At 54.3% G+C, this 26,588-nt stretch overlaps 1 protein-coding gene across 2 annotated transcripts in view; it reads left to right on the plus strand.

Annotated features, from left to right (window-relative positions):
- LOC111157052 (growth factor receptor bound protein 10) overlaps window positions 1–26,588 on the plus strand; it is a 170,519-nt gene that overhangs the window by 20,856 nt on the left and 123,075 nt on the right. The window contains exon 2 of one of the 2 annotated variants that reach the window (XM_022518265.1): window positions 11,097–11,246. The exons of the other annotated variant lie outside the window; for it this stretch is intronic. The gene's annotated coding sequence lies outside the window, so the exon portion shown is untranslated. The remainder of the gene's footprint in view (window positions 1–11,096; window positions 11,247–26,588) is intronic. 2 annotated transcript variants of the gene reach the window in all.

The raw sequence follows: 26,588 nt of genomic DNA on the forward strand, positions 1-26,588 counted from the left end.
TGATTCACCGAGTCTCTAAGGGCCTTGGTTTTCTGTGTGAGCGTGGCTGGTGGTGACGCAGCCTGTCCTGGGGGCGATCCAAGTCCTGGGTGCTGGGAGAGGTCACTGTCCTGGGGACCCTGCCCCAAGCCCTGGGGCTACTCAGTCTGTGGACACTGCAGGCCTCACAGGTTTGCTCCCGGGACCACTTCACACCCTTAAAAGTGGCAACCCTGGGGCACCTGGGTGGCTCAGCGGGTTAAGCCTCTGCCTTCAGCTCAGGTCTTGATCTCAGGGTCCTGGGATCGAGCCCCGCATCAGGCTCTCTGCTCCACGGGGAGCCTGCTAATCCCCCCCCCTCTCTGCCTGCCTCTCTGCCTACTTGTGATCTCTGTCTGTCAAATAAATAAATAAAATCTTTAAAAAAAAAAAAAAAAAGGTGGAAACTGTCCAGAGCTTCTGTTTTTGTGACCATGCCTATTGATTTTTGCTGTTGCAGAAACAAAGACACATTTACAAAATATTTATTCCTGCATAAAAAGAAGAGTAAGTCTGTTATATGTAAACATAAGGACTCTGTCTTAAGAAAAACGTGGAGCTGTGTTTTCAAATAAAAGAATGTGATGAGAGTGTGGTCGTAGTCCATTTTGTAAATCCCTGTAAGATCCGGCTTAATAGAAGGTGGACGGGTTCTCAAACCTGCTTCTGCATCCCGTCACGTGTCCTGTGGCCTCCGGGACACCCCAGCATGCACTTGCGTTGGGGAGAGACCCTGTGTTAGTCTGAAGGTGATTTTGATGTTGCCCTTGGCACGTGAAGTCGGTCAAGGCTGGGGCTCCCGGGAGAGGCTTCTGCGGGCGGAGGTGTGGGTGTGGGGCACGGCCGGGCTGCTGGGATACCGGGGTCTGCCCTGAGCTGGCCCTGCAGCATCCCGTCCTTGGTGAGGGCCATGTGGGCTCATCTTTGTGTCTCTTGTGTCCTCTGTAGTTCAGGGATGCCCTGAAGACACTGGGCCCAGGGTTGTTGAGCACCAGATGAGGGGGGAACCCAGGTCTTCAGTCTTCCGGCATATTTGTGTCCTTTCTGGGGCTGCAGTACACATACCGTGGGAGATGCTGGTGTCCCCTTGAGCTGCATTCACTGAGGGGTCAGCTGGGGGGTGGGACGTGGATAGAAGCTCTGCCTAGCCCGATTCCGGGGCTGTGAGACGTGGGGCAGTTCGGTGACTGCTGTTTGCTGAGCCTGTGCCGTGCACCTGCTCCTGCTGGCCACCCAGATTGCAGGGCCGAGTTCCCGGTCACTGTCCTGTTTCCCCACTGGCAACTCCAGTGTCTGCAGAGGCATCTGAGACAGGCGTCAGGCTGAATGTCCCCCAGAGTGCTTTGGGACAGGAGTGAGACCGGCCCTTTGTACCTGAGGCACAGAAGGTAAGCTGAGAGGGGAGAGGGGCCCCGTGACCCGGCCCTGTCCCTCCTCTGGCCTGGCCGAGCTGCCCACAGAAGGCCTGGGGCCCCACAGCCTCAGCCAGTGCTCAGGATCAGGTCCTCGGGGTCGGGGCAGGGAAAGCCAGCCTGGAGCTCGGTGTACAGACAGACAGACAGACTATGAGTAGAGGGTGACGTGGTCTTGGCTCTGGAACCTGTCTTTCTGTGTCAGCATACACTTTACTCACCACGCTTCCGATGCTCTCCATATCTCCAGACGGCAGCGGTGGGGGGTGGGGTCCTGTAATTCTGTGTGGTTCTTACACTACCCCCCCAACCCCGATGGGCTTTAGGGCTCGAGACTGCACCAGAAAGGGGCCCCCACTTCAGATGCCCGCTGAAGTCCCAGGCCCCGGTACTTCCGACCAGATGAGTATGAACTGGGGGTGCCCCCCCTTGGGTAGTTTGCTCGACTGGCTCTCCAAATTCAGGAAGGCACTTTACTTACATTTGTAGGTTTGTTATAAAGGCTGCAACTCAGGAATGGCCAGATGGGGGGAGTGCAGAGAGCAAGGTGTAGGGGAAGGGGGTACGTGGGGCTTCCATGTCTCCCTGGGGGCTCCCAGCACCCCAAAGCACTCACTCACCTGGAAGCTCCCTGAACCCTTTACGTTAGGGGTTTCATGGGGGTTTCATTAGGTGGACATGGTTCAGCAGCTCGCTGGCCATTTGCAGTTAGCTCAGTCTCTCGCCCCCATCCCTTCTCTGGAGGTCCCCTCAGTCTCCAGCCCCCGTCCCTTCCCTGGAGGTCATGAAGGCGGGGACATTTCCACATCCTAACGTGCCTGGTCTTTCTGGTGACCACTGGCTCCCATCCCAAAGTATCGAGGGGTCCCAGCCACCTGGTTCATTGGCCTACGAGACACTCATCACTCTGGAGGTTCCAGGAGTTATAGGAGCCGTGAACCAGGAACTGGGACAAGGACCAAATATTTGTTGATTACACCACGCAGGTGACACATGACAAGCCATAGAGCCTATCTGGGGTGTTGAGCACTGGTCAGCCTGGGAAGTGTGAACGGGAGGCTAGGGATGTGAGGAATCTGAGATCTCTTGGCAAAGGGAAAGTGTTTCAGTGGCTGATGCAGGTGACATTGGTCAAAATGAAGGGTAGATTCCTCTGCGAGTCTTGACGGCCACTTTCCTCCTGTGGGGTCCCGTAGCTCCCACCTCTCTTGGCATTTAGCATGCATCACAGCCGTGGAAGGTACTGGAATTCTCAAACAATTTGGATTAACTTCAGTAATTTTTAGAGGAGACCCCCCCTTTTTTTTCCTTTTTGAAGATTTATTTTAAAGATTTTATTTATTTATTTGACAGACAGAGATCACAAATAGGCAGAGAGGCAGGCAGAGAGAGAGGAGGAAGCAGGCTCCCTGCTGAGCAGAGAGCCCTATGCGGGGCTCAATCCCAGGACCCTGGGATCATGACCTGAGCCGAAGGCAGAGGCTTTAACCCACTGAGCCATCCAGGCACCCCTGAAGATTTATTTTAGAGAGAGAGTACAAGAAGGGGGAGGGGCAGGGGGAGAAAGAGAGGATCTGGAGCAGACTCGCCACTGACCATGGAGCCTGTCACAGGGCTCGATTCCACGACCCTGAGATCAGGACCTGAGCCAAAACCAAGAGTCAGATGCTTAACTGACTGAGCCATCCAGGAGCCCCTATAGGACGCCTTTTGAAGTTCCTCCGTGGTGACTGCTTTAATAGCTCGGATCACCAGGGAGAGGAAGATTGAATACTGGCGCATGCAGTGTGGGGTTCGGGGGGGGGGGGGGCTGAGGTCTGGATTGGCCTTCCAGGGGAAGACCCCGCCTTGTCCCCGAGACTCCATTTGCCTGAGGAACTCTGGATGTCTCGAGGTGCACTCTTCCCCCTCAGCGGCGGGCTCTGTTCAGCACGGTTTGCTGGGGACAGCAGCTGCCCCAGTGGCCCCTGGGGTAGGTTTCTGCTCCTCTGACGTGGGTGGGGCTCTGCTTTGTCCCTTTCCCTTTGCCTCTGTCCAGGGAGCCCACTTGCCCAGACAGAGGGAGGGCCTGCTCTTGGGTCAAGGAGTGAATAGCTGGGATTCCTTAGGGAAGTCAGCTGTAGGGACTCTTTCCCTCCGGGATTGTCCCCAGCTGGGCATCCCCAGCTGGGCCTACCCTGAGTGTCTAGTAGAACGTTCACGTTCTAGTGAACATCCAAGTTCACTTGGGACGTGTTTCAACATGCTCCTGCCGTTTTTGCAGGGCGGATAAAAGCAGTGCTTGGCCCCGCAGGCCACAGGCTGCTTTTCCTTGTGGCGTATGGACTGAGCCTTGGCCACGTGCCTGTGTCCTGCCTCGATGGCCCCAAGAAACAAGGTGAGGGACCTTCTTCCAGATGGCTCTGTCGTTGTCCGTGCTCATTAGGGAGGAGGGCTGGACAGTCCGTGTGTCCCCCCTTGTCCTAGTCTGCTCGGGCCTGCCCTCATGGAATAGCACAGCCTGGGGGCTTCATGAGCTCGTGTGTGTGCTTCTCACCTTTCTGGAGGATGGGCCAAGACCTGGCGCTGGTAGATTCCCTTTGCCTGTCCTGTGAGGGTTCCCTAAATGGTTTGCAGGGGGCACCTCCTCACTGTGTTTACAAGGAGGGTGGAGGGGGAGGTAAGGAGGGAAGGGAGAGGGAGGGCAAAAGGTGGGAGGAAGAGGGGAGGGGAGAGTAGACGGGGGAAGGGGGAAGGAGAAGAAGAGAAGGGGAGAGGGAGGAGGGGAAAAGGAGGGGTGGGGAATGGAGGGGGGGGGGAGGGAGGGGGGGGAGGGGAGGGGGGGAGGGGGGGGGGGAGTACCTGCTGGAAGGGCTGAGCAGGGCTTGAGAAGGGCTAAGTACAAGGAGGTAACAAAACTCGTGGCACAGCTGTACTGCTGGGTTTGATAGAAGCACTGAAAGGTGATGAGATTCTTAACTGGGTAGTGTTCACTAGGCCGGGCTGCTTGGCCAGTGTCTCTGCTGGTAAGAGCCGCTGTGTCTCCCTTATCTGTACCAGAGTCTTGGTTCCCCGCACCAAAGGAGCACGTCTCCTCACACGTGTTGTAGTACTCTATCCCCCACACCCGGAGCCCTTAGTCGTTCCTTACAGGTGTGTGGAGTGATTCAGAGGAAGAGGTGACTGTCTTTCCCATGTAACTACTGTCCTGCAGGGGGGGGCGTGGGACTTTGGGCTGTGCCCTGTTACAGGGCTGTTCTCGGGGCGGATGGGCATCGACTCGAGACTGACTCTGTTTCCCACCGGTTTCCTCTGTGATGAGGGACGAAATCTTCCCCTGGGGCCGGCAGTGGGGCCGGCGGTGCCTCCCTCACTCGGACGTTGTCCTGTGGTGGGTGGTGCCTCCCTCACTCATCATTGCTCAAAATCCTGTAGCCAAGTTTCTCCACCAGAATGTGGTCTTCACTTTACTTTCCTCTTTATCTTGTTGTCCTTGTCATTGTTTTCCCCTGACTTCCTGAGGGACAAAAGAAGATGCAGAGAAAGGAGAGAAGGAGAACAAAACAAAATCCAGGGGCAGAGTTCTTTGCATTTCTAGAAGCTTCTGGGCTGTTCTCCCGTTCTTGTGACTTCCCTGCAGGACTTAATGGCCTCATTGTTTTCCGTGGAGAGCTGTGATTTCTCTGGAATTCCTAGAAAGGGGAGTGGGCAGAGCCAGCCACGGGCGAGGGAAGGAGACCATGCTTGAGAGTCACGAGGGACTCAGGTGGGGTTTTGGGGGCGAGGGCTGGTAGGGGGGGAGAAGCAGCCGGAGCGCTGGTCTGAAACTTGACAAAAGCACTTTTTACTAGGAAGATCAGCTCTAAGATTATGTGATTCCTGTTCCCTCTTGGGAACATTCAGACCAAGAGTCTGTGGAATAGGGTGAAGGTCCCAGCTGTGCCCCCCGAGCTGTCTGATTGGCCTTCCTCCCGGTCATGGATGGTCTGTGTCCTCCTGGGTCCTTTTCTGCCACGAACTCAGGTGAATTCATGGACCTGCACGTTTGTCACTTTCCCCTTTGTGCAAGTATCCCCTCCTCCCTCCTCCTCAGCTCTGTTTCCTCCTCGATCTCCGCCTTTGGCCAGTGCTGTGAGAAGCTCCTTTCGGGATTGGTATCAGCATTTCGTCCACAGCACTGCGGGATATCTGCAGGCCGGCAGGTCCCTGGGCAAGAGGAGCAGGGCTGAGCAGGGTCTGGGTGGAAGGAAGGGGAGGACATCTCTGGGGAGGGCCGTGCTTAAGCACCTGAAGGAGGCTGGTGGGTGAAGGGAGCTGTGGGTCGGAGGGGAGGCAGGGCCCCCGGGTCAGGCCTGGTGGCTGTTGGGTGTCCCCGTGCATCTGAAGCCGGCTTGAGAGGGGACGCCGGTGCAGCGGGGGTTGAGGCTGGTGTGAGGGAGGAGAGGGACAGCGGATCGGGGAGGAAGGTGGTGGGTGGATTTCTCCTGCTCCCGCAGCTGGAGCAGCTGCGCTGCTGGTGGAGGTGGGTCATGCCAAGCCAGGGACGGGGACAGGGACAGGAGCATTTTCACTGCTTCCAGTTATTTTTTTCTCCCCAGGCTTTTTGCTGGTCCTTCGGTTTTGTAGAGAGGCCTGGGGTTGGGAAGGAGGTGGATTTTCCTTCCTGGCTTCCGGGCGAGAATCTTAGGAAGGTGTTCCTTGCCCAGATATCGTTTGTCTTCTTCCGTGCCTTCTCTTACCGTGTTTCATGATAATTGAGTCATTCGCCTGTGGGGATGGTGGGGGGTGAGGATCTGTCTGTGTCTCCCTGAGCACCGCTGGCCCCTAACCCCAGATCTTTCTTTTCGTTCTTCCTTGGTGGCTCGGCTCACCCAGATCCTGTTCCGTCCTGTCGACTTCCGTGTCTGTCCCGGCCTGTCCACCTGTCGCAGGCAAGCCTGGTCCCGGCAGACCTGAGGTGTCGGCCGGGGTGCACCCGCTCCCCCATTACCTGAGCCAGGAGCAGCGAGGGGAGGGCTGCCCTTCCCAGAAACGGCCGCATTTGCGCCAGGCGCCTTCTTTCGGATTTCTGGTGGGTTCTTCGCCGAAGTTTCTGGGTTTTTCTCAGGATCTCGTATATACTTCTTAAGTACATTATTTCTGTTGCTTCTAAGAATAAAACTGCTTTATTTTTTTGTCACTGTCTGGGTGTTGTTTCCCAGAAAGACTGAGGGTGTGCGGGTTGCTCTGGGATCTGATTTATCAGATGCTGACAGGAGCTTGGCCTTAGCTGGTGGTCCTGAATTTCCTCTGGAAACAGCGCTGGCTTCTTAGCTTTTTCTAGACAACTTTCACGCTTGGTTTCTGTTTCGTACCTCGTGGTGTCATCTAGGGGTGTCTCACACGGGGTGGCTTCTGCTGTCATCTGGGCTTGCTGGCCCTCATTTTAAGGGCAAGGTTACTGGTTCCTCCTTGTGATGTCAGCCTTTTGGTGGTTGGACGTTTCTGGTAGATGCTTTCATTAGGTCAAGAGCATTCCCTCTTTTACGCCCCGTCTCTGACCTGCAGATTCCTGACAAGCAGGGGAGGTTCCCCCCGTTATTCTCTGTGCTTTGAATTTCAGGCTCTTCTTTTAAATCCATTTTTTTTTCTCCTCTAAAAGAAAATGATAAAATATGCTCCGAACAATGTGATCGGAAAGAACAAAAATGAAGACGAAATGTGGCAAATGAGTGCATGATTTTTCTATTCTCTTCTTATCCTACAAGTTCTGCTCATCAATGAAATAATAAAACACGTGGGGCAGATTCAAATACCTGATGATTCAGTCCTGGCTCTCTCATCTCTTAGCTCTGGGACCTTGGGAGGTACTGACTGTACCCCAGCCTTGGTTTCTTCATCCTTAGAAACAGTTCTGCTTTGAAGGATTGACGGCATTTCCTTGTTCGTAAGCAAGAACCACTCATTTTTACATTTCGTTATGTGTCCTCTCTGCATTTACTTGTTTCAGTTTAATCCTCAAAAACCTCTTGTGTGACGGGTGATGGAGCATCCTGGCGAGGCGTGTGACCTGGGACAGGTTGTCAATCAGGGTGGTGGTCATTGCTAGTTGTGGGCATCACGGCCGTCCCCTTCATCCCTGGTGGCATCAGCAGGACAGTCAGGGAAAGCTGGTCGACCCCGGAGTGTCAGCCCTGCGGATCCTGCGTGCCAGGGTGTGGAAGCCTGATGATTCGGACACGGTCTTCCTAGAGCACGTGCTGCAAACCCAAACATTCCTGTTGGCCAGCCCCTTTCGGATGAACGCTCTTGCTTGTAGCTCTGTGCTGGTACCACACTATTTTGACGATTTTTGCTTTATAATTTACTGTGGGAGGAGGGCAGCTCTCCCTTAGTGTGCACCAATCGCAGACTCGTGACTGATCTCATTCGTTTTAATGCGTTTAGGTTGATAACCGCATCTCGTTTACAAAACGAACTTTCATTTCTCAATTGATTGCTTTGAAGGGCATCGGATCTCTGTGAGGTGTCCTCTTCCCATTGGGAACTTTGCCTGTTTCCATTAATCCAGGGCTCTTCCATGTCTCGGGCAGGCTGCAACTTCTCTGGTTTATGTAGGGCTGTGCTTCTGTTGTTGGGATGGAGCTAAAACGTGTGTGTGCGCACGCACCCATTCTCCGTGCAGTCGCTGCGTCTGTGGGCGCATGCGTTTCCCCTGCCCCTTGCTGTTCCTCTGACTTTGGCTTTGGGTCTGGGGTCTCCTACCTCTTTGCAGTCGGAAGCCCGTCTTGCTGCATGTCCAGTCGGGGAGGCCTCGGGTCACCGGTCTTTGAGCTTGCTCGAGGGCCCGCTCCTGGAGGCCCCACGGTGAGGACTGGAGGATCCGTGCTTCAGCTTAACCGTGGACTTGAGATCCCCGTCTGGACCCACGCGTACGTTTTTCTTAAGTCGGGGTGACTTCTGGGATGGTGGCCAGTTGGGTGGGATTCCCTGACCTGGGCCAACTTGCCATCCCTGTGGGAGCCCCTGAGGGTCGCTGGTGGACGGGCCACGGAGGGAGGGCCTTCTGGACGCCGGCCACGACCTCCCTCCTGCGTTGTTGCTGAATGCTTCCCGTGTGTTGGATGGTTCCAAAGGACGATGTTGGCATCTGGGTGCGGCCAAGGTCACTGTGACATTTCTGGAATGGCGTGTCCCACCTGCAGGCACACCCACTTAAAGCGGTGTGAGCTCCGGCATTTCTGCGTAATTTTGCTTCTCTTTTAGGCTGGCTTCAGGTTCCGGCACTTGCATTCTGACATTATATAATGACTTTTCCTTCGGTTCCTTTCCACTGATCCGTTTCTCCGTTTGTTGTTCTGTTTGCTGTCACAAGTGAACTCTGCTATCCGTAAGGTACTGAATTTAAGTTTTTTAAATGAAGAGCTTCTGTCCCCTTTTACCAAGGCCTAGACTATTGCAGAGCCGTGTCACTACTCCCGCTGAATGTCCTCATCACGAAAGGTGGGATTTGTTGGGTGTCTGGACGTTTTGGAAGATACCACAGATAGTACACAGGGATCGGGGATCCTTTGTTTCTGACATGCTTTGGGAGTCGGTTAAGACGTTGGTTTTTCACCCAAGTTCACGGACGTAGGATTTCAGGTTCACATTGTATCTGGTGGGGAGCGGGCAGGAGATGCGCTGTTTGACCCAGGGGCGAAGGGTGCAGAGTGTCCGTGACTCTGCTCAGTGTCATGGCCCTGGCAGTGGCTCTGCTGGTGTTGGGCGTGGACGGGCCGTTGCTCGCGGTGCCTGGAGGTTTGCTGGTGGCACATGCTCTGTGGCCCTTGCTTGGTCCTGACATTGAGAAGGACACATCTCAGCTCTGCCGGTTCACCGCGGTCAGAACTCAGCCTGTCTTTGGGCTCTCCACTGGGAAGTTCAACATTCACTTTCTTAAAAATAGACAGAAATGGTTAGTGAGCTTGATGAGTTAATGGTTAATGGCGTCAATGAGTCATGAGCTTAAATGATTAATGGCAATGTGTTTGACAAGCAACTGCCCGTCCTTTTTCTCCAGTGATAGATGAATTTATGTTGTCTGTTACAAGTAAGGCAAACCTCCCAAGCCTATGTTTGATCACACACTTTTTTTTTGAAATTTGTGGTCACTTAGCTACTAGAGCTCAGAGATGTTGCAGTGGATGTAATTGCTGTAACCCATTCAGACTTAGGGATTCTTTGAGAGTGAAAGCAAGGGGCCCTTTACTACAACGCCTTCGCCTCGACAGGTGACCTTCAGTGTTGATCACGCGTGTAATCGTGTATCCTGTGTCCCCCTTTCCCTCCTCAGAAGATCAGCGTCCTGTCTGAACACCGGCAGGCTTCATAGTGTGCTGGTGGCCAGCGTGTTTGGCCCCTGATCGTGGGGCAACTGTGGGACGCGTCCTGGCTCATGATATCTCGTATTCCTTTAATGTTTACTGAACGTTGGGTCCTACCCCATATCTTTACAGCCTGGATCATTTCTCCCTCATAAAAGCTCTAGACGGAGGTACTGTTGTGGTGCTGATTTTTGGGACTCAGAGGCTCAGTATCTCACCCAGATGTCACCCACTGAGACGGGGTAGTGTCAGGAGCTATAAGGCTCTCTCTCTGGCTCCCGTGCCCAATCCTTCCCCCACTGTGTTCTAGCTCTGCGACTTCTTCCATAGCAGGTCAGAGATTCAGGGTTTGTCTGCACTTGGAGTGATCAGGGAGGGTTACTTTAGGGATCTCATCCCCCCCAAGGGCACCCACGTTGCAGGCCCTGAACCAGCGCAGAGGCAGTGGCAGTGATGAAGATGCCTCTGGCCTCAGGCTTGCTCTGTGCTGATCGCCCCACGGAGTCCCCAGGGGAGTGTGTTGCGTGTGACCTATGAAGAGTCAGTGGTGTTCTGAGTGATGGATCACCGTCCTCGGGGACGTGGGCCCTCTGTGCACTGCCCTGCATAGGAGCCAGCGTCCGGGAGTGCTCCGGTGGCCAAACACTCCCCTCCAGCCGGGCTGGGGTTAGTCTTGGTCCTGACACTGTCCCGGGAGCCTAGAACAGTCCTCCTGCTCACCCCTCAGGAAAGATGACTTGTGGAGGGAATCAAAGCCAGTAACCAGGATTCAAAGGGCAGGCCCACCTGCTTCTGCCCCTCCTGCGCAAGGCGCATGCGTGGTGCCCAGTGGAGCCTGCCTGCCCTGCGGGGTGGTGCCTGGGCTGAGATGCAGGAGGGTCTCTGTGGCATGGGATGAGGGTTGTTGTCTGGGAGAGGAGCCTGGGAAGGATGTGGGCTTTGATCGGGGCTCGAAGCATGAATTATAGGTGAACTTGACTTTGCGGGAGGGCAAAGGTCTGTGCATTCCCTGCCCCGCCCACCTCGGGGGCACATGCTTTTCCTGGGCTGGAGGGGGAGGATGTGCAGACTGAGGCCTGGGACCCGGAGCTGCCCCTCTCCCTTCTCCCGTCTCTGGTCTCTGCAGGCGTCTGGCTCTGCAGGCCGTTGACATGGCAACTAGAAGCCTACTCCTCCTGGACTTCTTTCTCGTTCTGCTCTTTGAAGAATTTTTTAAATTATATCTTCTTGAAAAAAATATCCTGTGTGTCTGTTTTAAAAGATTTTTAGTCTTGGGTACAGAGCATAAAATGCACGTCCCCCCAAGTTCCACGCGCTCAGTGACGGCCTCTTTGACTTTCAGCTTTGGAGCGGAGCGTCATGCTGAGCCGGAGCAGGGCGCCGTGGGGAGCGCGGGTGCCGTGACCGTGACTGGCAGCGGGGTCTCACCTGGTCCTCTCGGTCGGGCTGCACCATCTGCCAAACCACCCGAGCCCGGGCGAGCCCCTGACAGGTGAGGTCCGTTGGGTTTTGCACCGGTACACACGAATCCGTCTTAGTAGGAGGATCGACTGTTAAATATTGATAAGGCGAGGTCAGTAAGTGCTTGCCATCGCAGGCGGGGGCACAACAGTGGCTCCTTTATTCTGGGTTTCTGCAGGGAGTCTCTGTACCTGCTTCTCCCTGGCCCCTCTCCCCGCCTTCGCTCGCTGGGCCGAGGTGGGTGGCCCGAGACCCGTCCTCGCTGGGCCTCGTCGGGCTCCGCAGGCCACGCTTCGTGCCCAGTGCGCTCGCCTCCCCCTCTCCAGGCCCCCCTTCGTGTTCTATCAGGAGGGGTGGGGGTACCGCCTTGGGCTTCCTGAGACGTGCATGTGAGCCCTCAGAGGCTGGCACGGACCGTTCCTCCAGTCCCGGTCGGCGGGGGTGTGGGGATCTTCTCCTGTCCCCTGTGGGTGTCTTAGTGGGGTACCGAGGCCAGAACAGTCTTCCAGCAAACGCTCCTGCTCAAGCCTTCACTCCCAGGGAGGACGGTGGGTGCGGGAGAGAGTGTCCCTCAGCTCGGGCTGCTGGAGGTAATACCGCAGCCTGGGCGGCGTGAACAGCTGACGTGTGTTTTGGCTCAGCGCTGGAGGTCGGGAGGCCGACATCAAGGGTGAGCGGAGACGATTCCTCTACGGAAGGTGGCTTTGGCCTTTCTCCTTGGCACGGAGACGGCTGCCTTCTCCCTGCTCTGAGTGTGGTCTTCCTTCTGTGTGGGCCTGTGTCCTAATCGCTTTTTCTTAGAAGGACATGAGTCCTCTTGGACGACAGCCCACCTGTCACCTCATTTGACCTTAATCACCCCTTTGAAGACCCTTCTCCATATACAGAATGTTCTGCAGCTCGAGCTTAGGCTTCTGCGTGGGCGCATGTGGATTTGGCCCCTAACCGAGGGGACCCCGGGCTGAGGAACTGGGCTCCACGGCCTTTCTGTCCAGCTTGCCTACTTTAGGCTGCCTCTTTCCGCGACCCTTGACTCGCTCTGCTTTCCCTGAACGGTACAGCGCACAACAGGAGGGCTTCAATTCTTCGGTTAATTGGGATTATTCCTCACACCTCCCTGGAGCGTCAGCCTCGTGTTAGGTGGTAAACGACATTTACATGTCCTGTTCTGGGCTGGGAGGGTACAGGCTTGCATTTCCTTCTCTCTGGATAGCTAGCATGGCAACTGAGTTTTTATTCTGGGGTGTGAGGTTTTTTTTGTCCCCTGTGAGCCCTCGCAGAGAAGACGTCCCCCACATGGTTGGGAACAGCTGTAGCTTCTCCTCCTCCTGCCCCCTGTCCCGCTCCCGTGAACTGTGACCTCCTCGAGCTTCTCCCACCTTCCTGCAGGACCAGTGCCCTCAGTCTTCAGTGAATGAGCTGGAGAGGAAGTGGGTCGTGGCTGATTACGGCTCTGTCCCTTAGGCGTCTCAGACCTGGGGCACAGGTGCTGGACAGCTGCTGCTTGTCTTGGCCCTGTTTTTGCTCTCCTGGGGGGCCAGGTAGTCCTGAAGCTCCGGGGGATGGGGTGCAGAAGAAGGGTGGTGGGGTGGGGGAGAGGGGCGGGCTGATGCTCCCACCTGGAGGCGGCCATCCGCTGGGCCCCTGTGCGCCTTCCCGCTGCCTCTGTCCTTTTGCCGGGACCTGGGGGTTCTTAACGTGCGGTGCTGAGCTTCCCTGAGGGTCTCTGGCGGGTCGTCACCATGCGGGAGATGCACATCCGGGAAGACCCAGGAAGCGTCCCTGGCCTCTCCTGTCCCCACTCTTGGATAGTCTGACCAGCCTTCACCTCGGGTCCTTGCCTTTCCCTGTTAGCCTTTGAACGCGGCTCTTCAAAGCTGTGAGCCCCTGGGTGCCGAGAGCCTCGCCGGGACCTCTTGGCTCAGGCACACAATGAAACCAAGTCTCGTTTCACAGCTGATCCTCCTGTCGGGGGCTTGAAATCTAATTCTCCATGGCGCTTAGGCTTGGGGTCCTCTCCTCCGGCGTGGAAAGCACGGTGTAGGGCATGCCACGTCTGTCCTCCGGGAGTGGGGAGCTGGGTCTGGGGCCACCCGTCCCCGGGTGGGTGACAGAGTGCCCAGAGAGGTCAGTGGGTGTCGTGACTAAGGGGTGGATCCCTGAAGGTTGCTCTGGGGAGGGTGTTTCCAAAAACATTTCAGCCACAAAACCCTTTCTTAGCCTGAACTGTGATGTGATGTCCTCTCCCGCAGCAGGTGTCGGTCCCACTAATGCTTGTGGGGCCCTGGAGCCCCTTGGGTCTGGGGGGATGGCTGGACAGTGGATGGGGGTGCCTTCGTGTCTCCCCTGTGGTACTGACAGCTCTCATGATGGGCTTCTCCAGGGATGAGTCCAAGGTAGAAACTCTTAGATTTTTTTAAAGCCAGTTTTTGTTTTTGATTTTAAGATTTTATTTATTTATTTGAGAGAGAAAGAGCAGGTGAACACAAGCAAGGGGCAGACTCCCTGCTGAGCAGAGAGCCCGATGCAGGACTCGATCCCAGGACCCTGAGATCATGACCTGAGCCAAAGGCAGACGCTTCACCGACTGAGCCACCCAGACACCCCTAAAAGCCAGTTTATATTATCCCTGGCCTCACTGCATCCTTAGTCCCAGACAGACGATTTAAAAACCGTACTTACCTGCGACACAGAGGTAGCAGGGGGGCGGGGGAGGTGCAGGTCAGGTCTACGGGCTGCACAAGAGGCCATTCTGCTGGGAGGTCTACTGTGCGTCCTCTGCAAGGCAGTGCCCACCCCGCCCGGTACACGGATGGCTCCATGGCGTCCTCCACGATCCCCGGCATCAAAGAGAACCAGTCTGACCCGAGTTAGGCTCTGCTAACTTGAACATGGCGTGTAACATGTGTGATGGAAACCATTCGATCGGTTCTCATTTCCTGACGTTTTCTGCTCATTTGGTAAGTTCCAGAGAGCCCATGTTTGGTACCAGAGGCTGTGTTAGGCGAGGTGCTGAGGGCTCTGGGCCCTCCGGCTGGCCACAGCCCTGGCACATGTGGAACGTCCTAGAAGCAAGATAATCCCTTAAGAACTCGTTTGTCTTTGATCTGTGAGTTGGGAGCCCTGTCCCCGGGGCGGGGGGGGTTTAGGAAGATGCTGAAACACCACATAAGAGGGTCTGAGAGTGACCATTTAGTGGCCAACAGGGAAATTAATAAATTACAGGCTTCAGTGTGGGTGGTGACTCTGACCAGGGCACGAAGCATCTGGATGTGGGTGAGCCCACCATGGGGATTGTGATCCCGGAGGGATAGGGTTGTGGGCTGTGAGCGACAGTGCGGGGAGATCTGTGGGGCATTAGGGCCACCCTCCCTCTGTTCTTCACTGTCATTGCGTCCCAAGAACCCTGTTTGTTTTGGGGTCGTCATGGGAGACAGGGAAAGGTACAGATGGGCTTACATTGCCCGATGTCTGTTCTCCCACTCTTGATCCCTCGGAGGCCCCGGTGGGCCTACAGCTCGGCCGTCCCCTGGCCCAAGTTTTTGTTGCTTGTGTTGCTCTTGTTGGAGAGTTCGTAGGGGTGGTTGACTTGGGTCAGGGCGTCGCATCCCCAGGCCCCATGTCTACTGTCTTGCCCCGTCTGCGGGGCTCCTCCCAGAGTGTGCTCTCGCCTGACAGCAGAGGTGGGCCCGCCCCAGCCTTGTGGCTCCCACCCGGTCCCCTGTGCTCCACAGGGGGCACGTCTCTGGGCCTCCGACCCTGGGGACGCAGCCAGAGGAGGGCTAGTTACTGCTGGCTGGTGTGACCTGTTTAGCAAGACCGGGCCCTGTGGAGGCAGGAGCCATTCCTCTGCCCAGCGGTGCTGACGGGTCCTTCCTCCCCGTTTACAGTATGACTGACTCCCAGACCTTCTCAGGACCGAGCTACACATGGAGCAACTTCTGTCTTCCTCTTTCCAAGGGCAGAGAGTCCCAGTCCTGCTGCGGCTTGAGGCCAGCGTCCATGCAGAGAGACCTCGAAGGGACTGGCATGCGTGCTGTGGCGTCTTCCTCTCCGGCCTGCTCCTCCTCGTGGCTTCTAGAACCACGTGCGTCTTCGCACGCTGTTCTCTTCCTGCACTCTCTTGTTCTTGTCCCTTGTTCACTGTGCTTCTGCCGCCCGCTCCGAGCTGGAACCATCCTTAACGTTCTTTTGGCAGACTTTGTGTCGTCGCGTGGAGTGCCCGTGTTGTTTCATTTCTGCCTCACACGGGGCGCCACCCCCTCTCCCTCGCCATGCACGCGGCGCGCGGCCCCGGACCTCTGCCCCTGTCAGCTCCTGGTAGTCCTGGCATCTGGTCACCACGGATGGCCTTGTGGGCTGTGCTGGGTCTCGGCACCTGGCTCCCTGATGGAAGGAACCGACAGCTCACGGCCTCAGCAGGAAGCAAGAAAGAGAGCCCGGTGCGCCCGGCTTGCGGGTCCCGTGGAGATGCAGCTCTCCAGCTCTCTTCTGTGGCAGGAGAGTCCGTCCTTGTTTGAAAGGCTTTCTTAAGACGGCTGCTCTGAAACCCGTGCTGGTTCCAACCGGACTCCTGTCACCATGGGCATCTGTGGCTGTCTTCTCCTGTTCTGGTCACAAGGGATCTTGTTCTTGGAGTGACGGGTGAACTTCGGTTGTACTCTGGGCATCTGGGGTTTAGGGTGAGCGTCACGATCCTGCTTCATCTCCATGGCAGGTCATTCCCCGTGGAAGCATTGCTCCGGGGCTGTGTGGGGCTGTGTGGCCCCTGCCTGCTGGGCCTGGCCACTGTCACCTGAGGACAGCCTTGTCACAGTTCAGGGGGACATCTACACCTTCCCAGAGCACTGCCTCTCCGCAGCCGAGTGTAGGGGAAATTCCGCTCCCCTCTGGGCCCCCTGGAAACAGGATCGGGGAGTGGAGGGTGTACACACATGCCTTGTCCTTTGTCGGGGGTCACTCCGCTCCCACCAGACCCTGCTGGCACGGGAGGCGTGGGTGAGGGGCAGAGATGCCGACTCAGCCCACCTCTCCCTCCTTGTTCCTTTTATGATGCTGGAGGGGAGTGGAGGCAGAGCTCCCCAGGGGCCCCTCCTGGCCATACTCCTGCGAGGGATCAGTTGTCTTGTTTCCGCTGGGTGGGACGCAGAAGATCACTTCCTGTTTGGCCAGCAGACACTATGCCGGGGGATCTGAGTGGGACCCCCCCCTCCCACCAAGTCAAGGGCTGGATGGGGGGCGGTGTGAAAAATGAGCCCCTGCGTGCCCTGCTGAGACCGGGGTGGGTGGGCAGGTCCTTCCAGTGCTGTTGGGTAGAATAGGGTGGCTGTTGTGGACAAGGCTTTTGGTTTTGTTAGAACCATTTTCTCCCCCCATCCTTTGTATGGGGTGGAGGGCAGGCTTTCCGGAAGCGTTTCTTGTGCAGGTCTGCTGGTGGTTTCCAGTTGGAGACTTGTGCCGTGCTCTGTCCGGGAATCTGTGGGAGGTGAAAGGAACCAGGAACTCACCGCCGTGTTCTTACTCACGTCCCGAGGCCCCCAGGCAATGGCCCTCTTCTCTGCACCAGGCAGAGCTCCCGTGGGGCTCCTGGGTACGATCTGAGGGCCACACCTGTCACCTCTCTTCAAGAGAGATTTCCCGTTCTTTCTTGGGGCAGGGGAGCCTGGTGACGCAGTTCCTGAGGGGTTGCCAGGCCGGCAGGCTGCCGCAGAGCACTCCGAGGTAAAGGAGGATTCATTTTTCTCTGAGTCACAGTCGCAGTTAGGGTGGAGGCCTGTAATGACGGTAATAACGTGCGGCGAGACGGTGACGGCGAACCCGCGGGGACTGGGTGACTCTGTGTCCGAGCTCCATGCTTCCGCGCTGGCAGAAGCAGCAGGCCTTGGTCCCGGGGATGGCACGGCGGACAGAGACGAGGGTGGCATTCCAGAGCTTCGCCTTCTTTGTCCTGCTGTGTCCACGGGTGACCTGATGCCCGCACATAGCTCATCGGGACATCCTTGCTGCCGCGGCTCCTGCCGTGTGTAGGACCCGTGGGGGGAAGTGTTGCTCTCAGATTGGCACATCCTGCCGATTGCAAACTTCAGAGGAGAAACTCTTGGTGGTTATTTATCCTGACCCTGGTAGCGTGGGGCTAGTGTGGCCCGTGTAGACACAAACCTGTTTCATTTTTCAGCGGAACAATTGAAAAATTCCATTTTACCATTAGACATTCAAGACTGTTGACCATTCGTGACATTCATGACGAACGAAAAGCCGAGTCTCATGTGAAGGAGGTTATTATGCGTGGAGCCCTCCTGGACGTTGGAGTTGGGAGAATTTTGAGTGTCACCTAGGTGGCAGAGAACCGTTTTGACCTTTTTTAGGTGAGAAAGCAAGAGTTTGTAAAAGATAGGTGTTTCCATGTGGTGCATTTTCCTGTAGTTGGAGTTAGGACTTCCCGTGATGGTTTTGAAAGAGGTGCCTTCATCACTTTTTCCTTTTTGAGGGGTGGGGGTGGGTCTCGCCTTGTCCATGAGACCAGAGCTGTTCTTGCTCAGAGTCCGTGGGGCCAGGACAGACATCCTTCTGTTTTTAGCTGGGCTGGCCCCCGTCCTCACGGGGCTCTGGTCCCAAGACCCCTGTCCCGGCTACCACAGTCAGTGTGCGTGTTGCCTAAAGCCAGAATGTCGAAGGTCGGAGTGCATAGGCCGGTGAGGGTCATGACCTCACCCCGTGTCTGGCCGGCCGTGCCCTTTACTTAGGTGGCCCCATCTCACCCCCAGCTAGTGGGTGATGAGGGACCCTGGACCTTCTCCAGGCCATACAGTGGTGGGCGCTGGGCTCACACATGGCCTGGGCTCTGCTCCACGTGGCTCCTGCTCTTAAGGAGGATGTGAGAGGCAGAGCAGAAGGCTGGTGCCTGGTCCCACCTTCCTTTCCGATTCACAGAAGCAGGAAGGACTCATAGTAAAACAGGTGGGTTTTATGGGAAGCCAGATGGTCTTACTTTCCTCCTGTGCCCCTCCGATGCTTTGATCTAGCAGCGCGGCTCTCTGGAGCGGACGCGGGATGAAGCACTGTGTTTGGTGCCCGCAGTCCGCCTCCGTCAGCATCTAAGGGAAGGCCACTGGGTGTCCGCAGTTCCTGCGGCTTGGTCGTGGTGCTCGTGTGACCAGCTGTGTGCGTGTGCCTCTCTTCTTTGGAGCCCAGGTCGGAGAATATGAGAAGACACGACTGCCTCGGGGCACCTGGAGGGTCATTCGGTTGTGCTTCCGACTCTTGGCTTTGGCTCAGGTCATGATCTCGGGGTCGTGGGATCGAGCCTCACAAGGGGCTCCATGCTGGGCATGGCGTCTGCTGGAGATTGTCTTTTCCCCTCTGCTCTCCTGCTGCTTCTCTCCCTAAAAAAAGAAGAGAAGAGACGCGGCTTCGTGATGTGGTTTGTTGCTTCTGCAGAGGGTCCAGCGTGTGTCCCTCGGTGGCGGTTCAAGTCCTGCCAAGGACAGAATGTTGGGATTATTCATCAGGAAAGACAGTTTTTTGGTTAAAGCTAATGGATTGAAAGTGAACGTATTTGGGTTGTTTTAAAACATTATCAGAACCCCCTGTAGCTAAACTCTATCTCGGAGATCCAGACCCGGAGCCTAGGGGGCTCAGTCAGTTGAGCGTCTGACTCTGGATCTCATTATTCAGCTCAGGTCTCGATCTCAGGCCGTGGGATCCAGCCCCGCGTTGGGCTCCATGCTGGATGTGGAGCATGATAAAAAATAAATTAATTAATCTAAAAAATTAAAAAATAAGAGATCCAAATCTGAGGCTTGTGCAGACCTAACTGACTGAGCCCTGGCCTTGGCAGAGGGACACGCAGTGGCCCTGTGATCATCGTTCCTTGTCAGCCCCCCGTCTGATAATCACTGTTAGTGAAACCTGTAATTACGGACTGTCTTCTCTGGTGAACGGATGCTGAGCCATTCCCTCCGGGAGGGTGCAGCTTCATGTGCTGGGGGCAGGCTTCCCAGGCGACTTGTTCTGGGCCTGGCGGGTTGGCGTGTGGTGCACTCTGGGGGCTAACACAGCTCAGAAATGGGTGTTTCGTCTTCGGGGCACCGGGGAAGAGCTGTGACTGGGCTGATCTCTGGCCAGGACGACCTCTCCTGAGCATAAGCCGAGAAGGACTTCATGGGTCAGGGCTCTCTGCGAGGTGTGAATGGGTGCCACGCTCAATTAACACACTCAGAAGTAAGAGTGGTTATCTGTCCCCGATCATCCAGGTGGTGGACAGAGAGAGAGTGAGGGAGCAGGTGTGCGTGGGGTCCCACACGTGCCATGGCTGTGAAGTTTCAGAACAAAGCTGACATTTACGCTGCTTGGAGCTGTCAGAAACCTTTAAACCCGGGACGCAAGGCTCACTTTCCCAGCCGTGTGAGGAATGCCATTACACGCAAGATTCAGGACCCTCCTCTGACACGTGCTTTGCAGGATTTGAGCTATGCCTCGTAGAGCGAGCGGAAGCAAGTCTCGCTCTGCTGACCTGTAGTCCCTACGCGTCTGGTGTCGTGAGAGCCCAAGAAATGGGTTTACTTTGCTGAATTCACCAGTGACCCTGGGAAAACTCTGGAAGGCACTGCAGCCTTAATGCTTTCAAGATGTGAAACCCAGTGATCCTAATCACTTGTTTTTTGGATATGTAATTCCTGCACTTGGCACGAAACATAACAGCTCCAGAGGGCCCCCAAGTGTCCTGGTCATCACTCATCAGTGGTTTGCGGTCAAGAGGGACTCCGCAGGGAAGCAGCCAGTGTACAGTCTAGCTGGGTTACTACCACTGCTGGGGCTCCTGAGGGGGATCCCGGGGGTCGGGGACCCCACACCCCCTTCTCCAAAGCCCAGAGACCGGGGTTCTGGCAGCTCCAGGTCTGGACTTGAGGGCCGATTGGGAAGGGAGGAAGCGGCAGGCCTTTGGGAGGCTGCAAATTCTCAAGCTTTCTTTAGCTGAACGTCCCCCGTCTGTGAAGTGAGTTTCAGCGTACGGACAAGTGCTGTACTTTGAGGTGCTGATCCGTAGGACTTGGATTTGTATCTGTTGTACAAGGTGTTTAAATCTAAGCACAGTTTTACAGACCTTTCCTCATTTTTCTGATAAAGTTTGAATTCCTTTCCCAACGATTAGAAGACCGGGTGTGCAGGCAGCGAAGTCAACCCCGAGGGCTTTCAGTGGGGTTAATGGCGCCGTGTGCCCGTGAAGGATGGGTTGCTGGGCGGTAGGTCAGGGACGTGGTGGGTGATGTGGGCGCCGTCATGGTGATCTCTCCCTTTTTCACTTAAGTGATTCAGTCTCTCATTTGTGTTCTCCTGTTACATTTGGATGTGCAGAGAGCAGTCCCTTAGAAGGCACCCACAAACATTCAGTAATTGATGATAATTCAGAAATCTCAACCGTCAAGGATTATTCTAAGTAATGACACCAGTAGTGAAAACAAAACGTTAATGAGTTAAAGAATACACACACACACACGCACACACACACATGTGTGTGCGTGTGTGTGTGTATGTATATATCAGGAAAAGGAAGTTCTTTAAAAAGGACCCCAATTTTAGGCCTGTGAGTAAATCCGCATTTTAAGTTTAAGATTACAGTGGTTTTCCTTCTCCCCCTGGGGTCCCCGGTCACACAGGGTGGGATGCCCTCCTCTGCGAGAGCTCCTGATCCTTCCTCTCCGACTCCTAGGCCGACTATCTATGCTGATTCTTGGGTGTTCCCTGTTTGCAAGGTCCTGCACTCCCTGGGTGGCCCTGGCCAGGTCCTTCCTCATCGTAAAGCCTGTGTCCTCATCCGGGAAGTGGGGACTGTCCCTTCCATCCTTCTGGGAAGGCGGGCCGGGGAAGGTGGGGTGAGGCATTCTCATGGACCCCCATCGCCTCTGTTTGCATGACCCGAGGCCAGTGTGGTTGTCCCTGGCAATGCGTTCGTGATGGAGGTCGGGAGGCCACTCTGCCTGTGTGCGGTCCCGGCTGTTCCCTGTGGGTGCCCTCGCTCTTCTCTCGCTTGGTTGTTTCTCAACTTCCTCCAGTGCTGGCACCTCGAGTCCTTTGGGTCATTCCTTCCAGGAGCCTTCGGGGGCTGGCTTAGCAACCCCGTCTTGCCCTTAGCACGGGACTGCACATGTGCATGTTAACAGACCCCACGGCCTGCGGGTGGAGGCAGCTGGAAATTGAAGACCAGCGTCCAGCCTTGGCCTCTCCTGGCTCGCACGGACCAGATTCTGTTCCCAGGGCCTCGCATCCGAGCTCAGGACCCAGGATGTGGGCGGAGCACTGCCCCAGGACTGACCCTGACCACACACTTGGCCAGTGCGGGTGACCCAAGGCTAGCTGCTTCTGCTCAGCCTCCTGGCCTATCTGATGGGACTCACGATCAAGTCCCCACGTGGATCATGTGAGGGCACGATGCCCCCCACCAATAACGTAAGTGAGGAGTGTGGCCATCACCAAGTTTTCATTTAAAGAATTTTACTGATTTTCTGTCTGGAGGCTGACCAAAGCACTTAGGGGTAAGGAACTGTGGATATGTGACTAGAATATCCCAAAGAGTCTCCTACAAGAGACACAGAGTATAAAGTCAAAGGTGATGCTCCTATGTAGGGTCAAATGCAGACCCTTGTCCCTGAAGCCCCGAAGTTTGATGTGCCGAGGTCAGTCTCTGCTGTAGGTGGGTGAGGGTGGCCCTTTGGCCTGCCGGCCTTCCCCCTCCACCCGCCTGTGTTCTAGAAAGGATTCTTTCTATTGTGTAGGAAAAAGTAATTGATTTTTGAAAGGCCGGAAGTGGACCAGGTACGGCTTCTCTCTGGGAATCTGGCCCTTGGGATTCCGGTGGCATTTGGAGGAGCTGATTATGTTGCTTACTCCATCCTGTTGGGGTGGGCTCCCCTCCCCACTTCTAGAAAGTGAGATGTGACTCTTCAAAGCTTTATTGCATTTTTCTCCCAATTGTCCCCCCTTGCAAACATCATAAAAAAAGGATTACTCAAGTAAATAAAAGAGACGAGAGCCATGGTTCTCAACATTGGGAACACCGTAGAGCTTAAAACAATGCCTGCATCCCCTAGATTTTACTTTTGCTGCTCTGGGGTGCAGCTCAGGCCCCCGGGGTGCCCCGTGGTTGGTGTTAGGCCATGGACACAAGGGCCCCACTTTCTGATTCAACGGGTCCACATCCGGGCCAGAGCATGTGCGTGTGTGCAGGTTCCCAGGTGGTGCCTGTGCTGTCTTTCCATCTGTCCAGGGACCCTAATTTGAAAACCGTGGGACTGTGGGGTTCTAGTTAAGAGTGTGGACTTCTGGACTGAGCTTCGTCACATCCTCAGTCACCTCAGTCTCCTTCCCGTCACTGGCCCCAGGATCTTGACCCCTGCGCTTCATTTGGCTCTTGTCAACAGTGGGAATGATTCTAGTGAGAGGGCATGTGCGTGTGTTTGCACATGTACTCACACATCCCTATATAGCCTTCTGCCGGGTCTACGGAAGCACTTGGAACCATCTTTTTCTTTTTTTTTCCCTTTTTCCGGTCTTGACAAATTGAAATAATCAATAGTAAGAACGTCTAAGTCCATGGCTTTCTTTACCTGTAGAGATGAAGGCGGAAGGAGTGTGGGTTTCTGTCTGTTTTATCTGTCATGTCTTCTATCAGAAGAATGTTTCTTACTTCTTTTAAAGGAATTTATTTATTTCTTTGAGAGAGGAAAGAACAGGAGCAGGGAGGAAGGGCTGGTGGAGGGAGAAGCAGACTCCCCGCTGAGCAGGGAGCCTGGTGCAGGACTCGATCCCAGGACCTCAGGGTCATGGGTCAGATGCTTAGCTGACTGAACCACCGAGGTGTCCCTGTAAGGGTGTTTTTTGAATATTATTTTGATTTTGGTATATATTTATAATAAAAGTTCTAATTCTATTGAAGTCTCCAAATTTATTTCGTCTATAAAGCTACCATATGATTAAAAACTACTGCATCCCTTTCCTTTATTTTCAGTGTGAGTTTCTTGTCGACGTGTAAGGTCCCTTTATTTGCTACAAGACCCCTGCATGCAGACGTCGTGTTCTGTGGAGGGTGAAGCCCGTGTTCTGTGGAGGGTGAAGCCCGAGCCCTGTGGTTGATTGTTAACTACACTGGGGGCCGCGTGCTCTGCTGTTCTCGGGGGCGTGAGCATCTCGCTGGCCCTGCGCTTTGCCGGGCCTGTCCCTGTGCTTGTCACCATGCTAGACTTTTGTCCTGTTCTTGGGTCTCTGCCTGCTCTGTCTCTGTCCGTCCCTTTCTGGCTCTCTTTTTAAACCATTTCTATTTCACGTGCTTTGAGTGTGTTTTTTTTTTTTTTTTTTTTTTTTAATAGTGGAATAGTTCTGATTGTTATTTTGAAAAGAAGGGAATCAGATAGTTGACGTTTATTGCTACATGTCATCCATCTTCGAAATACATTGTTTCTTTTTTGAATGCTGTCTTCATTGCCTGGTTTCTGTTTTCCCTTTGATGTTGAAGTATTGTGAGTTTCTTTTTATATGTTTGTTATGATTTAGAATGCGAATATTATGCTTTCAGCTCCACAAGTAACTGTCTTAATATGTCATGAACATTGGTCCATTACGTTGTTCCTGGTAAACAGCAGGCTTCTGGCTTTTATGGAAGGGAGCACTTTCTTCGTAAAAAGTCCTACAGTGACTTAAGACTGGCAGCTTCTCTTTGCGATTTTATTTTTAAATTAAATGTTATTGTTTAAGCTCTGCACGCACAGGGATGGTGGTTAGTCCCGCCAGCGTGCAGTCCCCACTGTGTGCCGTCCTGGGTGCAGCAGGGAGCAAGACCACATCCTTGAACAAGAAGGCATTTACCAACTAGCAAGTGGGATAGGATTGAGTTCAGGTGCTGGCCGTGACCGTGGAGCCGGGTGGTGGCACAATGAGCCCTTCACTGCCTGTGCTGGGTGTCATCTGAGTGTCCTGAGAGGCGGCCGTGAGCAGAAAGTGGGAAACGGACATGCTGGAGAGGACATAGTAAATTCCCTAAGGAGACGTACCCGATTTTCCCAGTAGTACTAAATGCACATTTTGGATTTGTGGCTGAGTCAAAATGGAGAGAGCCCTTCTTGCATGGTCGGTGACTTCAGGGGTGCTGAGGATGGCTAGGTAAGCAGAGGAGTTGTGTTTTCTCAGAGTGGGTCGGAGGAGGGGACACGTGAGGGAGCTCAGGTGTTTGCAGGGGAGTGGTTGTCTCAGACTGCTGCCCTAAGCCAGGCAGGAAAGGGGTGTGGGTGCAGGGAGGTGGGGACAGGGTGGCAGGTCCGGTGGGCAGCACTCTCCATCCTGGAGGGCAGGTGTGCAGGGGAAGCCTGTATGCTCGCAGGTCCTAACTACCAACCCGAGCCTGACTCTGTTTTCAGTTGGTAGGTTGCGTCCCATCGTCACGCCAAGCGTCAGCCTCGTCGGTCACGCACAGCGTGTTCGGGAAGGAGGACAGATCAGAAGGGGAAGCATTGGTGTGAATTGCCTGGAACCTGAGCACGGTGCCAAGCGTGAGCCTCAGGCGGGTCATGAGATGCGAGGGTCCTTCAGCGGACCTGTCGGCGTCCTAGCCGATTTTCCTGGCATAGGGGGTCATCCTGGTGGGAGGGCGCCGGGCCGTTGAAATGCACCGCCAGCCGACTCTGCGGTTGGTTGTGATGTGAAAGGCATATGCGTGCCAGCCCTCCGGGTCTCAGGAACGCCTGAAAAAGCTTTATTGGTGCAATGTTTTCAAATTTTAAGACAGTTGTATCATTTAATGAAGTAGAAATGGCCCTTAAAATGGAAAAACAAACACGAAACAGAAAGAACAAAGGCATTGTTGAGGTTCGGCTGCTGGACCCACAAGTGTAAATATTGACGTTGAGAAAAATGTTGACTCTAGAATCAGCTAACTTTTGGCTTTGCTTGAACTATTTGTCCAAACTGTAGTCTAATAAGGAAGAAAGTTCAAGCTTCATGGTGAAGATTATTTAAATTTTCATCATAAGTTCAAAACTCCATTAAAAGGGACAGATCCCCTGGATCCCTGGGTGGCTCAGTCAGCTGGGTGACCGACTCTTGATTTCAGCTCAGATCATGATCTCAGGGTCATGAGATCGAGCCCCGCATTGGGCTCCATGCTCAGCAGGGAGTCCATTCCCCTCCCTCTCTTTCTCTCTCTTCTTCTCTCCCTCTACATCTGCTCCTACCCCTGCTCACCCTCTAAAAATGAATAAGTAAAAGCTTTTAAAAAGGGGGGGGGGGAACAGCTGCCAATACATTATTTATAATAGCACTCTGGCAACAGACAAAATTCATAATCAAAAGACACATGAAACCAACACAGCATGATGACCTTATCCATAAGCCCCTTTCATGAAAGGAAGAGAAAAGACAACAGTCATTGGTACAATTTCTGAGTCAGTCTACAGCTGTTCGTGAGGACGCCTTTTATTGTTGTAGGTATAAAGTTGCAGTATCTGCCTGCCTGTCAGGCCCTTCTCCTGCTGTGGAGCACATCATTTTGGTAAATCAGCTGATGATTTGAATATGGGACTCTTTTAAAGGGGCATAGGATGTCACCCCTGCACTGCTATAAGACATTTTAAAGTGTGGGGGTTTTTTTGTTTTGTTTTTGGGGTTTCTTTTTTTTTGTTCAGGAGCAGAATGGGGGTTTGAGTCTCCACCAGAGCACAGATCGTGACCGTGGTCTTTGTCTTTGTTGAGTGTAGACGGCAGGGCGGATTTATGGAGGGCTTGCCCTTGCCATGGGGGTTCCATTTCACCAGCCGGACACTTGGGTTACACAGAGTCACACAACTGAGAGAAGGCATGACTGCTCAAGAGAAACCAAAATGGATAAGCCGTCAACAGTCTCCAAGTGGTAGAACTAGCGTGACCGGGAACGTGGTGGCATTTAAAAAAGAAAAAAAAAAAGTTTGTATAAAAGTCAGTTTGCAGTCATTGTGTTATCCATCTTCGTTTTAGCATCCTAAGAAATTCTGCTGAATCTCATGGTTGTATTAAAAAATATTTAGCAGGGCTGGGGGGTGGGGGTGTGCCTGGTGGCTCCATTGGTTGAATGTCTGACTCTTGATTTCGGCTCAGGTCAGGATCTGTGTTGTAAGATCCAGCCCTCACTGGGCTCTGTGCTCAGTGGGGAGTCTGCTTGAGATCCTCTCTCTCCCTTTGCGCCTCACCCCCAATGAATAAATAAAATCTTTTAAAAAATTGAGCGGAGATTGTTAATTTTTTAAGGGAAGCTTATCGAATAGCCAACTTTTCTGATATTTAAAAACTGGGGATAAAATATATGAAACCTAAAATTTACTACTTTAGCCATTTGTTAAGTGTGTAATTCAGT

Source organism: Enhydra lutris, unplaced genomic scaffold, assembly GCF_002288905.1.
Source record: "Enhydra lutris kenyoni isolate GAN:26980312 unplaced genomic scaffold, ASM228890v2 scaffoldscaffold51, whole genome shotgun sequence".
Lineage (NCBI taxonomy): Eukaryota > Metazoa > Chordata > Mammalia > Carnivora > Mustelidae > Enhydra > Enhydra lutris.